The 14,891-nt window shown below is 46.1% G+C and overlaps 1 protein-coding gene across 2 annotated transcripts in view; it reads left to right on the top strand.

The window, feature by feature from the left end:
* Positions 1-696: 696 nt before the first annotated feature.
* LOC129822017 (numb-like protein) overlaps positions 697-14,891 on the top strand; it is a 69,328-nt gene continuing 55,133 nt past the window's right edge. Inside the window, exon 1 of one of the 2 annotated variants that reach the window (XM_055879852.1) lies at positions 697-1,059. The gene's annotated coding sequence lies outside the window, so the exon portion shown is untranslated. Of the gene's footprint in view, positions 1,060-11,593; positions 11,720-14,891 lie in introns of those variants that run through there. The other variant, XM_055879853.1, reaches the window with a different exon arrangement.

The raw sequence follows: 14,891 nt of genomic DNA, 5'->3' as shown, positions 1-14,891 counted from the left end.
GCTTTTACTTGAGTCATTTTATATTGAGGTATCTTTACTTTTACTCAAGTATGACAATGTAGTACTTTTTCCACCTCTGCTTCTAAGGACATTTATCAAATAAGATGTAATGACTGGCACATACACTGGGAAAGGAAAGGCTCAGTGATGTTGTAGTTTTGTGTAATGGAAAGTTGGATTGCAATGGTGCTAATAATGACCAGCTGGTTTTAGTTTATATCGGCATGAAAATTGACATTTTGGCTCTAAATCACACATTTTATTAGGCACCACTTTTCATTGTGTCTTGCTAAATGCTGATGATGTCTACTGAAACCACAAAGTCATTTGTGGGAAAATTAAAAATTTCTTATAGAAGCTAAATCTGGAGACTTTTTAGGATCTTCACAGTCAGAATTTATCTCTGAAGCTTTTTAGAACACATCAGCCATTCAGTAGATTCTCATCCACAAACTCGAAGGCAGGACATCATGGCATCTTCTGCCTGACAAGAACACATTTGTCCATTTAAAGCCCATTTATTGTAGTCTTCAACATCAATTTCGGTTTAATATAATCCAATTTGAAAGAAAGGTTCTGTCACTTCAGTGGCAATAGCGCAGTCACTTTTAAAAGAAATTATACAATCACACGGTGGCGCTGTAGAGTGTGAAACACGGGTCCGTGATGTTTTTGTAAAACATCAATGGGTAGAGTAAATTTCCATGTCCGGGCGTCTGTGCCAATAGGCTCGCTCAGAAGGCAGGGCCAGCGATTGGAGTTGGGAGAGGAACCCAGTCTGTGCGACAGTAAGTGCACAGTCAACTAAAGCATAAAGATTACAAACAATTTATTGAAACCGTTCTTTACTGCTCCGTCTTGTTTTTTTGTTTTATTTTATCATAAACGGATTGACTCGTACAAGTATTTGCATCAAGAAGACCACTTGCCCGCATCGCATCATCGCTCCGTCCAATGTTCATGAAGACATTCTGAAATTACATGTTCTTCCATATTTCTCTGGGATTGGATTACACAAAAGGCGGCACGGACTCACATAATTATTCACTCTTCTCATTGGTGAGTTCACTCTATATTCCCTATACCGTTATTTTTGGGGACTTGATGTTTTGTTGATTGTTAATGGTTAATAATGAATTAATCTCCGCGCGTGCATGTCTCGGAAGTCTTCGTTTTCAAATCCAAGAAATGGGATCAATTAGTATGAACAAGATACGAAACAATTCAGATCTATTGAAAAAGAACTGCAGATAATATTTTGAAATAGGCTATTTATATGCATGTAATATATTAAATGAATTGCAGTGCCTGCAGTAACCTATGGTTCAATCAAGACCACCCTTACAAGCAAGCCCCTCTGCATTGCCGAATCATTACGTTCTGAGTCAGATGTATACCATTGTATTCGGCTTGTGGTGTGGAAACATGATCTGGGTTTTATTTAAAGGTAAACTATGAAATATCTGTGTCCGGTGTAGTAGAGCCATATACCCACCTTCTATCGTGTTCTGTGCGGCAATAGTTTTTTCCTATTCATCTCTACAGTAATACATTTCAAAAACGCGCCCTGCATTTTTATACGACGCATGCCTGCAATGAACCACCTTGTACTGTCATGTAGGCTAGCTGTCAGCATCCTTTGATATGGCAAAGTGAACAGTCAACTGGAATAGTATAGGTGCGGCTGAAAGGAAGTGTAGTTTGCCTACTGTATCCTATTGTAATGGAATGATATAAAGCACATCAGTTCTGTGGACCTTCCTTCTGGCCATATGGGAATGGGTCAAGAAAGACCTCAGGCCAGGGCTGGTATGGAGGGATCGACCCTAACATTATGCAGAATATATGACTGGTTTGTAAGCCTAATAATATGGTAATACAATCACTTGCGGGTTCTGATACTCTGGTAGGATGGCTGAGATATATGTGTCCAGACCAGCGTCCAGACATTGACCCCAGATGTCCCCCACACTATACACTTATCCTCTTGTTAGAAACCAATGATTGTTGAGGCTGGGGATGATGATGAGGATGCATCAAATTTCTTGTCATCCCATCATGGCCATTTCTTTGCCATACTTATGCGCCCTGACATGGTGTTATCACCATTAGGCAAAATATGTGACTCAGCAGCCCATCTGAAAGGCATCGATGAATGTAATACATTGACAGGTGGTGCGTATCTGCTGTATTGATCTGTTTCTCCGCCCTGAGACAGAGAACAGGGGTAGATCTCAATTGCGTTGTCCTCGCGTCCTCTCTAATCTCTCCTCGTCTCCTTCTCAAACCCCATTGGATGAGAAAGCCAGAGGTCCCTCCCCTCCTTGAGGCCAAAGTGTTGACAACTCAAGACAAGTTTTACATCGACGTCACCCACCCGTGAAAAACTCCCACCGTCAAATGTGCAAAGCAATGCTAGGAATGATCTCGAGTACCCTATGTATTTGTAATTTAAAATAAAAAAAGCGGTTTAAGTGCTTGAGTTGACATATAGGTATGCATATCATGTATCGATTAACAACAGTGCGTGAACATTCTTTACACGTGTCTTGATTGCATACCTTACATTCTTGAGCACAGCGAGTCATGTTATTTCGGGGGTCTGTCAGTCTGTTGGCCTCTGAGTGCTATGGTTTCCCCTCCTTGGTGTCACATTCCGAGTATTAACATGGGGACAATGTGGCTTAGCCCAGGATCCAGGACCACCTGCCTGGATAGCTAGACAGCTGCATGGGCAGGAATCTCTAGGGCTGGGCTGGGTCTGACCTGGGTGCAGCACTGTGGTACAATGACTTTAAACTTAGGTCTATTGTCTTGGCTGGTATCAGACCATTTTAATGCAGTCAGTAAGAAATGGATGAGGATTTGGTTGAGGAATAAGCAACTGATTGCCTGGTAACCTCTCATCTCCCCAAACTGTTTCCCCTTCCTTTTAGATAGATTGCAGCATTTAAAGTTGGCACCGTTTTGTTAGCCAGACGGACACACGGAGGGACAGACCAGCTGGGCTCACAAAGGGAGGGGGTCAAAGGTAATCCAATCAGTGGCGAGCTGAGCGGCAGCCAGCAGTGGAGGGCGTTGCTCCCTTTGTGATAATCAGGGTGTGACTGCTGAACAACGGGCTGAACTTCCACCCCGCTCTGACCGGCAGTGTTTGAATATACTGTTTAGGGTTTTGGCCTTGTAACTTCCAGTCGAGAACATGGGAGGGGTCTTTTTTGTCTCTGAAACCAGCCCAGTGATATATAGGTTACTAAAGGAAGTTACTTTGGGATGTGCTATTTTTGTCAGCCTCTTGACAATTCTCATGTTTGTACTCTGAGTCTGTGTGAAAGGGACTATGCTCTACTAGTAACCTAGCATTAATTATAGCAATCTATTTTGGGTGGCTGAATTAATCACAGAAGAAAGAGGGGGAGAGAAAGAGAGATGGGAATTAGCCAACGGGGGGGGAAAGCTATTTGTCTCCTGTTTCTCTCTATGCCCGACAGAAAAATCCTCAGGTCATTGGAAATGATTACATCAACATGTGCATAGCTTTGAGCCAGAAGAGTCTCTTGTCTTCCTCAATTTGTATTTCTGTCAGCTGCTGTGGTCCACAATTTTGTACACAGACATTTGTACATCAGGACTTGCTTATCTTTTCTGTGCCTATATGCTAAGTTGAGTGATTGGTTTTCTTGCTAGTTAATTGCATTCAGCCTATTGTGTCATTTTCATTAGAGCACTCAATGGCTATGTACAGTGCATTCGGAAAGTATTCAGACCCCTTGACTTTCTCCACATTTTGTTACGTGACAATCTTATTCTAAAATGGATTATATTGTTTTTTTCCCTTCATCAATCTTTCATCAAGCATCTCTCTGTACTTTGCTCTGTTCATCGTTCCCTCGATCTTGACTAGTCTCCCAGTGCCTGCCGCTGAAAACATCCCACAGCATGATGCTGCCACCACCATGCTTCACCATAGGGTTGGTGCCAGGTTTCATCCAGAAGTGACGCTTGGCATTCAGGCCAAAGAGTTCAATCTTGGTTTCATCAGACCAGAGAATCTTGTTTCTTTTGGCAAACACAAGCGTGCTGTCATATCATGCCTTTTACCGAGGAGTGGCTTCCGTCTTGCCACTCTACCATGAAGTCTGATTGGTAGAGTGCTGCAGAGATGGTTGTCCTTGTTGAAGGTTCTCCCATCTCCTCAGAGGAACTCTGGAGCTCTGTCCGAGTGACCATCGGGTTCTTTGTCACCTCCCTGAGCAAGGCCCTTCTCCCCCGATTTCTCAGTTTGGCCAGGCGGCCAGCTCTAGGAAGAGACTTAGTGGTTCCAAACTTCTTCCATTTAAGAATGATGGAGGCCACTGTGTTCTTGGGGACCTTCAATGCTGTAGACATTTTTGGTACACTTCCCCAGATCTGTGCCTCGTCATAATCCTGTCTCGGAGCACTACGGACAATTCCTTCGACCTCACGGCTTGGTTTTTGCTCTGACATCCACTGTCAACTGTGAGACCTTATATAGACAGGAGTGTGCCTTTCCAAATCATGTCCAGTCAATTGATTTTACCACAGGTGGACTCCAATCAAGTTGTAGAAACATCTCAAGGATGATCAATGAAACAGGATGCACCTGAGCTCAATTTTAAGTCTCATATCAAATGGTCTGAATACTTTATATTTTTAATAAATTAGCATAAATGTCTAAACCTGTTTTTGCTTTGTCACGGGCTATTGTGTGTAGATTGATGAGGGTGGGAAATCATTTTATTAATTTTAGAATAAGGCTGTAACATAACAACATGTGGAAAAAGTCAAGAGGTCTGAATACTTTCCGAATGAACTCTGTCCAACAGGCATATAAGAAATTTATGAGTATGTGTTTGTATGAGTGAAGCGATTGGTGCGTGAGAGCAATCATACAATTTTGTTTGCGTCTGCCGATTTCCCCTGGTAATCAGTGTTGGTTAAGGGCTTGTAAGTAAGCATTTCACGGTAAGGTCTACACTTGTTGTATTCGGCGCATGTGAAAAACAAAGTTTGATTTGATTCTTCCGCTTCAGTGACATTTTGGCTGCAGATAACAAGTGAATTGCTGTTTCTTAGCAAGGCCAAGTAGGATGTGGTCGGTGTGTGTATGAATGCTATGCCATCGGTGAAATAAAAAAATGGGTGTGACAAACAAGTGCAATCCTCAAAAGATGATTGGGGTCGTGATCTTGTGTGATACACAGGCTCACGGTTGAACAGGTCCGACTCTGTGCTGCGTGGTGGGCTAAGTTTGAGGTAGAGCTCTGTGTCTTCTGACAGGAGAGAAGTGGAGCTTACCGGGACTTTCTGAACCACAATCTGCCAAGCACAGAGCACGCTATTCATCTCGCTCCGTCAAGAGTGGAGAGAAGGGAGACAGCGGGGGTGTGGGTAGGGTTGATGAGGCTGGGGGCTTTTTCGATGGGGTTGGGGTTGAATTGGATGGCTTCACAGGCTGAATTATCCCAACTCATCCAGGCAAGCGACTCTGAACAGAGAGGAAGGGATGGTAGCAGCCAGCAGGGAAGGACTTTTTCTGGGGTTAACAGAAGCAGTAGGTCCCTGCTAGATTTTGTGTGTGTGTGTCTTGGTGTGCATATCTCTGTGTGTCTCAGAGCACGTCTCTGCTCTGTCAAGAGTCTAATTTTGGAACATTTGAGATGAAATTCTCCATCAGGGCCTGTCACTCTAATCACATCTGAGACGGAACTGAAGATTGACCCCTGCTCCGTCATGTCCTCCCTCACCTGGGAGGAGCAGAGGACATTATCACAGTTCCTCATTTGATATTCCAGAGAAAACGACTCTAGCTATAAGCTTAGCAATCAAGCTCAAGACATGAGTAGTCATTGAGGTTTCAATCTTTCTTCATTTGGAACAACACAGTTCAGGACACAGATCTGAGGCAGCTTTCCAAAATCACGACACCAGCACCTACTCAAAATCTGTTGGGATGACACCAGTCAAACCTCTTTTCCTCATCTGAAGATACTTGACTGAAGATACTTGACTGAAGATACTTGTCTGAAAGGAACTCTATATTGTTTAGTATATGCCTTTGTCTTTGGGTATTATGCCTTTGAAAACAGTGCTTTAGAAGCAATGTTTTCTACCTTTCAAGCCAGGCAGAGAGCAGAAATTGAAGAGACCGCTTTAGACGAGACAGCTAATTGAGATCCAAAGCAGATGTGAGTGATCCCTCCAGCTGTGTAGAAAGTCACAGACAATGACTCATGCCCGGAGAAAAGGTTACAACATCAAAGTTACATTTGAGATTCACTCTGGCTGCACATCATCTCTGTACATCATCTCTTATCCGGTTTACATCCATTTTAGGCTTGCTTAAATATTTTTGTTGGGAGAGTCTGCTGGCTTTGGATGACTTCTGGTTGTAAATTTGCAAACGAGGCATGCTCCTTTCTCTTTTTATGGCCATTACTTACCGTAGCCATGGCTGATGGTATCACAGACAATTTGGCACATCTGGTTCGCAACGAGATCTTCGGCATGCTCTTGCTCCCACTTCACCTCGTACTCTCCGCCCCTCTCTGCCCTCCCCTGCCCCTCTCAGCCCTGCCTCCCGGTGTGCCTGTCTGAAAACCCCCAGCTTCTCCCCAGATGTGGCCGAGTCACCCAGCTGTTACGCAGAGTTCCACTGGGAAGGAGAAAGAAGGGGATTGGGAGAGAAGGATGGAAGGAAGGAGGAGGGATAGATTGGGAGGGAAAGATACATCTCTCTTATTTCACAATCAACACCAATCCTTCAGCTGCAGAAGAGGCCAGTTCCTAGTTGTTTGCTCCCATCGGGTCTAGAATGTGTTACTCTTGACCCCAAACCGCTGGGTGATTTCCTTTTTAAGATGTCCGACCATGTTTTCCTCCACATGGGAACCAAGTTGAAGTGGAAGGTTATTGCTGTGTGATGCAGAATCAGAAAGAAATCTGGTCACATTGCCTGGGAACTGCATACATTCACCGTATGAAGATGTACAGTAGGCCTACAGGCATACATGGTCAGATCCCATTATTGGTGTCTTACAGGGACAATCATGGTTGCTCATTGAAGATAGCCTACTATTTAGTCATAAATTAGTCATAGAAACACATTATTCTGCCGATTCTGCAGATCGTTGCACTTTAAACTGAGGACCTGCTGTATCCATAAGAAACCGCAGGGATTTGAATGGAGAAGTTGGCCTTTTCAGGACATTGACTACAGCTAACAAGCCTGCCTGCCTGCCTCCCTGACTCCCAATGCCCCCCTCTGGCCGACCCTGCCCTGTGACTGTCTGTCACTCACATAGACCTAATGCCTCGGCATCTAGCATTATCGAACGGGTGGAAGTGGCCGTTACAAGACAGGGAGTCTGCCCCTACAGACAAACAGACCTGCCATTGTTTGTCGTGCTTGCATGATGAGCACTGGGGCCATCCAGGGTTTCAGTCAGTAGGCCAGTCCACAGAGAGAGGGAGAGAGAGAGGGAGAGAGCCAGAGAGCTCTGGCCAGACAGGGCTCCAGGGCTGCATTGCATCCATCACTGGGGATCAATTAACAGTAGCAGCAGCAGCAGAGAAGTGTCCTCTGCTCACACACCAGACCAGTGCACTCTCTCTGCCCATAGGCTGAGGAAGCACTAATACAGAATGCTGAGTTGGAGGGGGCATGGTGAGGGAATTGAAGAGGAAGAGAGGAGAGGGGATAGAAGGCTGGGGGAGCATTAGATTGTGTCTGCTGATATCTTCAGCACCCATCCTGAGTAATGAAAGCTTACAGGGACAAAGGAAAGGAGCACGAGTTGAGCTATGCTGGAGAGGACATGATTGATTTTGTAGAGAGGTGGGATGGTGGGAAGGAAGAGAGAGACAGACAGACAGACAGACAGCGAGACAGACAGACAGCTAATACATAGTGCATATGGGCCATGGGAGGTTTTCCCATTCTTCCCATTCCTCCTCTACATACTACATGTCTACCCATCATTCTAGTAGGTTATTCTAGTAGGAGTCTCGCTCATAAAGCCAGCCACCATTGCTCTCCCTCCCTATTCATACGATCTCCTTCCACCTGCTTGTAGCCTATAGTAGTAGTACACAATCTCACAAGGCCTTCCACCAGCTAAGCCAAGTGAATAGCAGTCTCGTGTTACTGTAATCCCAGTCCCAAGTCTCATGCAGGAAGCCTGGAATCGAGGCTAAGTAGCTAAGTGAATATGAATACCATACTGTATGTCGGTCAGTTCATGTTTCCGGTTCCTGTGCGGTTGTTGACATGGAGGGGCCTGTGTGTTACAGTTCCGGCTGCTCAACATGGGGAATTTGTTATTGCTCCAGCTTCGTGGCTTGGCATTCCAAGAAACCCAGAGGAAAATCATAACCCCAAACGGCACCCTCCCTCCTCCCGCTCCTCCTCCCGACTGCATGTCTTTGAACCCTCAATCCCCGCCACAACCACACTGGTCCTTTCATAATGGGTTCTGTTGACATCCTCACAACAGCCTCGCACAATGCTTCTCTCCACTGTCACAAAGGAAGCTGTTCAGGTCTGCCTGGTCCATGTCTCTGGTCCATGTCTCTGGTCCATGTCTCTGGTCCATATCTCTGGTCCATGTCTCTGTGTGGCTGTGCTGCTGTCGTTGGACTGGACATTCGTCTTGGTGTGGTTAGCTGGCTAGCTGTTCTGTCTCGCTCTATGACTCTGTATGAGATCTGGTGGGTGGAGGAGATGCTTGACATGCTGTACTCTTTCCATCCACTGCCTGTGTCCATTTCCATAGAAACAGGGTTTGACAGACAGCGCAGCACAGTTCCAATCCCCCAGCAGCAGCAGCCACAAACACACATGGTGTCGGTGGCATGAATGTAGCCGGCAGTTGGGAGATATGCCTATCATGTCTCCTTGTCGTTTTTTTAGCTCACTACTACACTGTGTATATGTGTGTGTGTGTGTGTGTGTGTGTGTGTGTGTGTGTGTGTGTGTGTGTGTGTGTGTGTGTGTGTGTGTGTGTGTGTGTGTGTGTGTGTGTGTGTGTGTGTGTGTGTGTGTGTGTGTGTCTGCCCTTACTGAACTCCTCTGTGGTTAGTATTGGCAGGAGATTGTTGCTGTTCCAGTTCAGCTGATGAATCCAACTGATTCGGAGGAAAATCCCTGCTTGTGATTCATGGCAGCAGAGTGTTCTCCTCCCTCAGACAGATCTTGTGTACTCCCCCTGTCTGGCTTCCCATTTAAAATGCAGCTACATGACTAACAAGGTGTTTAAGTCACAATGTGATCTTCATGGTATATAGCTACACACATTTCATCGGGCAGAGAGGAATCTCACAGAACAGCTCAGATCCCAAGGCTGTAGGTAGTAGGCTAGACATCCTGTGCCTATATTCATAGAGCGCTACGGAGTAGGAGTGCTGATCTAGGATCAGTTTTGAATATGATTAGGCTATATGGACAGGGGGGGACCTGATCCTAGATCAGCAGTCGTACTCTGAGCTTTATGAATACGGTCACTGATCTTTTTTGTTTTAGTTTTTTTCCCATTTACTACGAGCTGCTGCTTTTTGGGAATCCCAATCCAACGGAGGGGAGTCTCACATTTCCAAACATCCAAATATATAAGTAGTAAAGTGGCGCCTGAAGCCCCTCCTTGAACTGGTGAAATTAAAGTAATACACTATGACTCTCTGGCTCTGTAGGAGACCTCATTTCCATCGCTGAGGGATTCATTTTACTGTGTGGGTATTCACTAATAAAATAACATCATCGCTGCCATACCATGAGGCACTTAAGAGCCACTCTCTTCCATTCCGTCATGTGGAAATGCAATGTCGGTTGTTTTCCCATTCCTCAATACGATCTCTCTCAGAAGCATTGTGCTTTTTTTAAGTACAGGAATGTGTGATCTGATCGACGTACTGTTTGTCGCCATCTCTGTCTCTTTCTCTGGGCAGTCTCAATTTAACAAGCAGCTAGGAGTTGGACCAGACACGCCTGTTGTGTCTGTACTGTGCAGGTGTGTCTGTGGTTGTGTTCCAGCGTCCTCCATTCCTCTCTCTCCATGGTGGTGTGATCTTCCCTGAGTCATGCTACTCTGCCTGGCCCTGCTTCTATTTGGGTCCCGGGCCCTTATCTAATGCAATCTGTCTATCTAATATTCAGCCATGCTGCCCCCAGGGAGAGGAGATGGCCATGGCCTCCCTCCCTCACATCGATCCGATCCAAGAGGAGAGTGAAGGGGAGAGTGCATGCCTGGCGGTAAACTACAGTCTTTCCTGGAAGACTCTCCAGGCCGTTGCATGGAAAGCCGACCAAGCTTAGATTAACAGGAGTTGGAGGCATACAGGGCTGCTCGTATAAAGATATTTAGCTATGATGGTATTTATGAGTTACTTTATTATAGAAAGCTCCATTCATTTCAGAGGAAGTAGATGAATAGAGTGGGGGGTAGAGTTGGCATACACCACCGGTCAAACGTTTTAGAACACCTACTCATTCAAGGGTTTTTGTTTATTTTGACTATGTTCTACATTATAGAACAATAGTGAAGACATCAAAACTATTAAATAACACATATGGAATCATGTAGTAGCCAAAATTCTAAATATATTTCATATTTGAGATTCTTCAAAGTAGCCACCCTTTGCCTTGATGACAGCTTTGCACACTCTTGGCATTCTTTCAACCAGCTTCATGAGGTAGTCACCTGGAATGCATTTCAATTAATAGGTACGCCTTCTTAAAAGTACATTTATGGAATTGGTTGGTTGGGGATTGGCCAGGTGGGAGTCTGTCTGAGGTAGGTTGCTTTTGGAAAAAATATATCCAGAAATAGGCCTAGCATGTATTAAGACTTTGAGTATGTTCAGGTAGCATTACACTACGCCCAAACATGGCCCTGAATGACTGACTGCCCAACACTAAATCAGACTTCTCCCACCTCCAGAATGTTACACGTTATCAAGATATTTAATTATTTCTATTCTAGTGTTATAAGGATGTTGTAATACTACCGCAGCGGTTTAAAGCACTGCATCTCAGTGCAAGAAGCGCCACTACAGTCCCTGGTTTGAATCCAGGCTGTATCACATCCGGCCGTAATTGGGAGTCTCATAGGGCGGCGCACAATTGGCCCAGCGTCGTCCGGGTTTGGCCGGTGTAGGCCGTCATTGTAAATAAGCATTTGTTCTTAACTGACTTGCCTTGTTAAATAAAGGATAAATAAAAATACAAATAAAATACTGAACCAAAGCCATGCTAATGCTACTTGCTAACACTGACTTCACTGACCAGCCCTACTTACATTCCCTTAACACTTACAGTAAGTTGCTCCTTTCTATCCCTCTGCAGACAGTGCAGTCTCTCTAACCCCCCATTCACCATTGTACTCGTCCTCTGAGAGACTGGGCCAAGGCCTTGCGTAACAACTCCCCCATCCATGCCCCGTCCCTGCTTATTCTCTGGCAGCGAAATTAGGTCTTTGGCCCACTTGTCTCCTCCTCCCTCTCTCACTCTCCTCCCTCCCTCCCTCCCTCCCACTTGCTCTCTCTCTTTCGTGCTCTCTCTCTCTCTCTCTCTCTCTCTCGCTCTCTGCCTTTCTGTGTTTCTGCTCCCTGTTACGAGTATCATGTGAGAATAGTCAGATAGACACTCGTTTTTCTTCCATAACTACACGTTTTCAAGCTGAAGTGGATGAGGACTGAGAGACAGGTATGATTATGATTAGTACAGAGTATGAAACAGATTCTCTGCTGTGTTGTCTGTTTCTGCTGTCCGTGGTGTTTCTGGAGCCTGTAGGGCCACACATGGTCCTCTGGGCCTCACTAGGAGGAGGATGTGCTGGTGTCCAGGTGCTTTCCAGTTAGTCCATTCTAGAAGAGATTTCTGGGGTAAACTCTGGCTGTGGCTGGCTCAGTTGATGTTCGTCTAATGGGACGTGGTGGAATTTGCTGCAAAAATGTTGTCAGTGTTGGTATAGGGGGAAATCCCATGACATGACAGACACGCTCTCCTACAGATGGTTGGTTGGCATTTTCTGCTTCCTGTGACCTGTCATCCTCATCCTCGTCTTCATCCTCATCCTCATCATCATTCTCCAGTGCTCCCTCTAAGCCATGTGCTAGTCCTGGAGTAAGCCAGGTGGGTTGTCAAGGGAGACTGCATGAGGCTCAGTGTTAAGAACCGGGGATAGATGACTACATGCCGTGGGTTTGAGGAAAACTCCTCTCCTCAAATCCCTGTTCGCCCCTCTCCCCAGCCTACAGCTGGCTGTGTTTGGTTGGGGAGCAGTGGAGGGGGAGGGGAGGGGGAGGGGAGGGGGAGGGTCAATGAAAACACAGCTGGTCTGACCCCCTCCAAAACCTGCTGCTGTCACAAAAGACCCCTGTCAAGCGTTTGGAGAGGTGGCCTAGCTGCCTGCCTGCATCTGCATCTCTTACCCTACCCTGTTCACTTCCTCCCCCTTTCTCTCTCTTCATTGTGTCCCCCCAGACCCCACCCAGCTGTTCCAGGGTTTTCACTTTCCTTCTCCCCCGACTGAACAAACCTGATTACACACACACACACACACACACACACACACACACACACACACACACACACACACACACACACACACACACACACACACACACACACACACACTTACGTACACACACACACACTTACGCACACACTTACGCACACACACACACACACACACACTTACGCACACACACACACACACTTATGCATGCACCCACCCACACACACTTATGCATGCACACACACTTACGCACATACTCATTATCCCTGAGTGGCAGATTAAAAAAACACCTTATGGAACAGTGGGGACTGTGAAGCAACACAAACATAGGCACAGACACGTGCATACACACACACACACACACACACACACACACACACACACACACACACACACACACACACACACACACACACACACACACACACACACACACACACACACACACACACACACATACATACAGACAATAACATACGCACTATACACACATGTACACATGGATTTTGTACTGTAGATATGTGGTAGTGTGTTGAAGTAGGGGTCTGAGGGCACACAATGTGTTGTGAAATCTGTAAATGTATTGTAATGTTTTTAAAATTGTATAAACTGCATTCATTTTGCTGGACCCCAGGAAGAGTAGCTGCAGTCTCTGCAGCAGCTAATGGGGATCCATAATAAATAGAAATACACACCTATGCAATCCCCCTTGAGACAAATGTTTGATCAGTCATACCAAAGGCTGTGGCTTAGTATTGGTTGTGTGCCTCTGAGGCGTCCAGGACTGGTAGAAGCCTGGAGCTGTAGTTACAATCCAGTGGCTGGCTGTGAGGCCTCGAGGGTGGGCTGCTGCGTGCTGGCCTGATGCCACACCCTCCCTCCCCTCCCCTATCCCATTGTTCCAATCCCTGACAAGTTGCAAGTGCCTCTCTATTCACGCTGATGGTGGGGGGTGGGCGGGCCTTTGTGTGGCAGCCATTGCGTCGGACACACGCTCTCATTTGATAGACGCGTGCTGACAAAAGAGAAAAGGGGGACACTTCGGTTAATTATTTGCGGCGCTACAGGGAAAAGGGGAGAAGCGGCGGCCATCTGTGATTCGTGCTTCTAATCTGTGCTTTGCCCACACTGTGGACCCACACTCCTCCCATGATCCCTCCCTCCCTCTCTGCCCCAAAATCCCTGCTTTTGTCCTGGCACGCTTGTTTAGGGAGTATTGTCATTGTTGTGGTTAGCCTGTCTTCTCACTGGGTTTTGTGAGTGGACAGACATGGTGTTGTAAGTGTCCTGGGCTCTGAGTTATTCCTCTCTGCCGTGGCCATTCTGTAAGGCAGAGAAGGTCGACGTTCTCTCCTCTCACTTCCTTTCCTCCTCTCTCATCTCCTCTCTTCTCCTCTTTGCCTGAAGAGCTGAAAGTGTCATTTGTTGATCCTGGGCCACTCTTCACTCTGACGCTTTGTCTCATAGCAACGAGACTAAACGTCTGATCTCTCTCTGTCTCATAGCAACGAGACTAAACAACTGGTCTGATCTCTCTTTGTCTCATAGCAACGAGACTAAACAACTGGTCTGATCTCTCTCTGTCTCATAGCAACGAGACTAAACAACTGGTCTGATCTCTCTTTGTCTCATAGCAACGAGACTAAACAACTGGTCTGATCTCTCTCTGTCTCATAGCAACGAGACTAAACAACTGGTCTGATCTCTCTCTCTCTCTCTCTCTCACTAGATGAGTGCTTTGACTGGCACATGCTCCTCTGCCCTTTTACAAGTGTACATAGACACTGACACACGGCAGCCCTGGTGTAGCCCACTAAATGCTTGAATCTCTGTTTATCTGCACCAATCAGGCCATTCGTTTGGGATCAATACCGTTTTTGTAGCCCGTCAAGGTCATTCAGGGAACAAGGCTCAAGTCTAAAACACCACCTACCAAACTGCAATCGATGTTGTTGAAGACAATTACCTCTCCTCTTATAGGGTGCAGTGACAGTTCTGAACGAAACATTTTGACTGGGCTTTTTTTAAGTCGGCCTGTTTTTGCGTGGCACCAGATGTTCGTTGACGAGTCTGGCCCCGCTGGGCACAGACGTCAATTCAACATCTATTCCACGTTGGTTCAACGTAGTTTAATAGAAATGACTTGGAAACAACGTTGATTCAACCAGTGTGATCCCAGTGGTGCTTTTCTGCACGAACACTCTCCGTTAAATGTAGGATTGGCTAGGGGATGTGACTGGCTGCCTGTCTTTAGGCTGCTGCTGCCGGGAGCCCCGCTGTTCTCATTGCCCTAGAAAATTCTGCAAGCTTTTCTCTCAGCTTCCAGTGAGAGCACCCGCCTGTAGACAGACAGTGGAG

Source organism: Salvelinus fontinalis, chromosome 24 (genome assembly GCF_029448725.1).
Source record: "Salvelinus fontinalis isolate EN_2023a chromosome 24, ASM2944872v1, whole genome shotgun sequence".
In the NCBI taxonomy this organism is placed as follows: domain Eukaryota; kingdom Metazoa; phylum Chordata; class Actinopteri; order Salmoniformes; family Salmonidae; genus Salvelinus; species Salvelinus fontinalis.
Note: the sequence above shows the minus strand (reverse complement) of the source record. Positions and strands in the feature narration are given on the sequence as shown.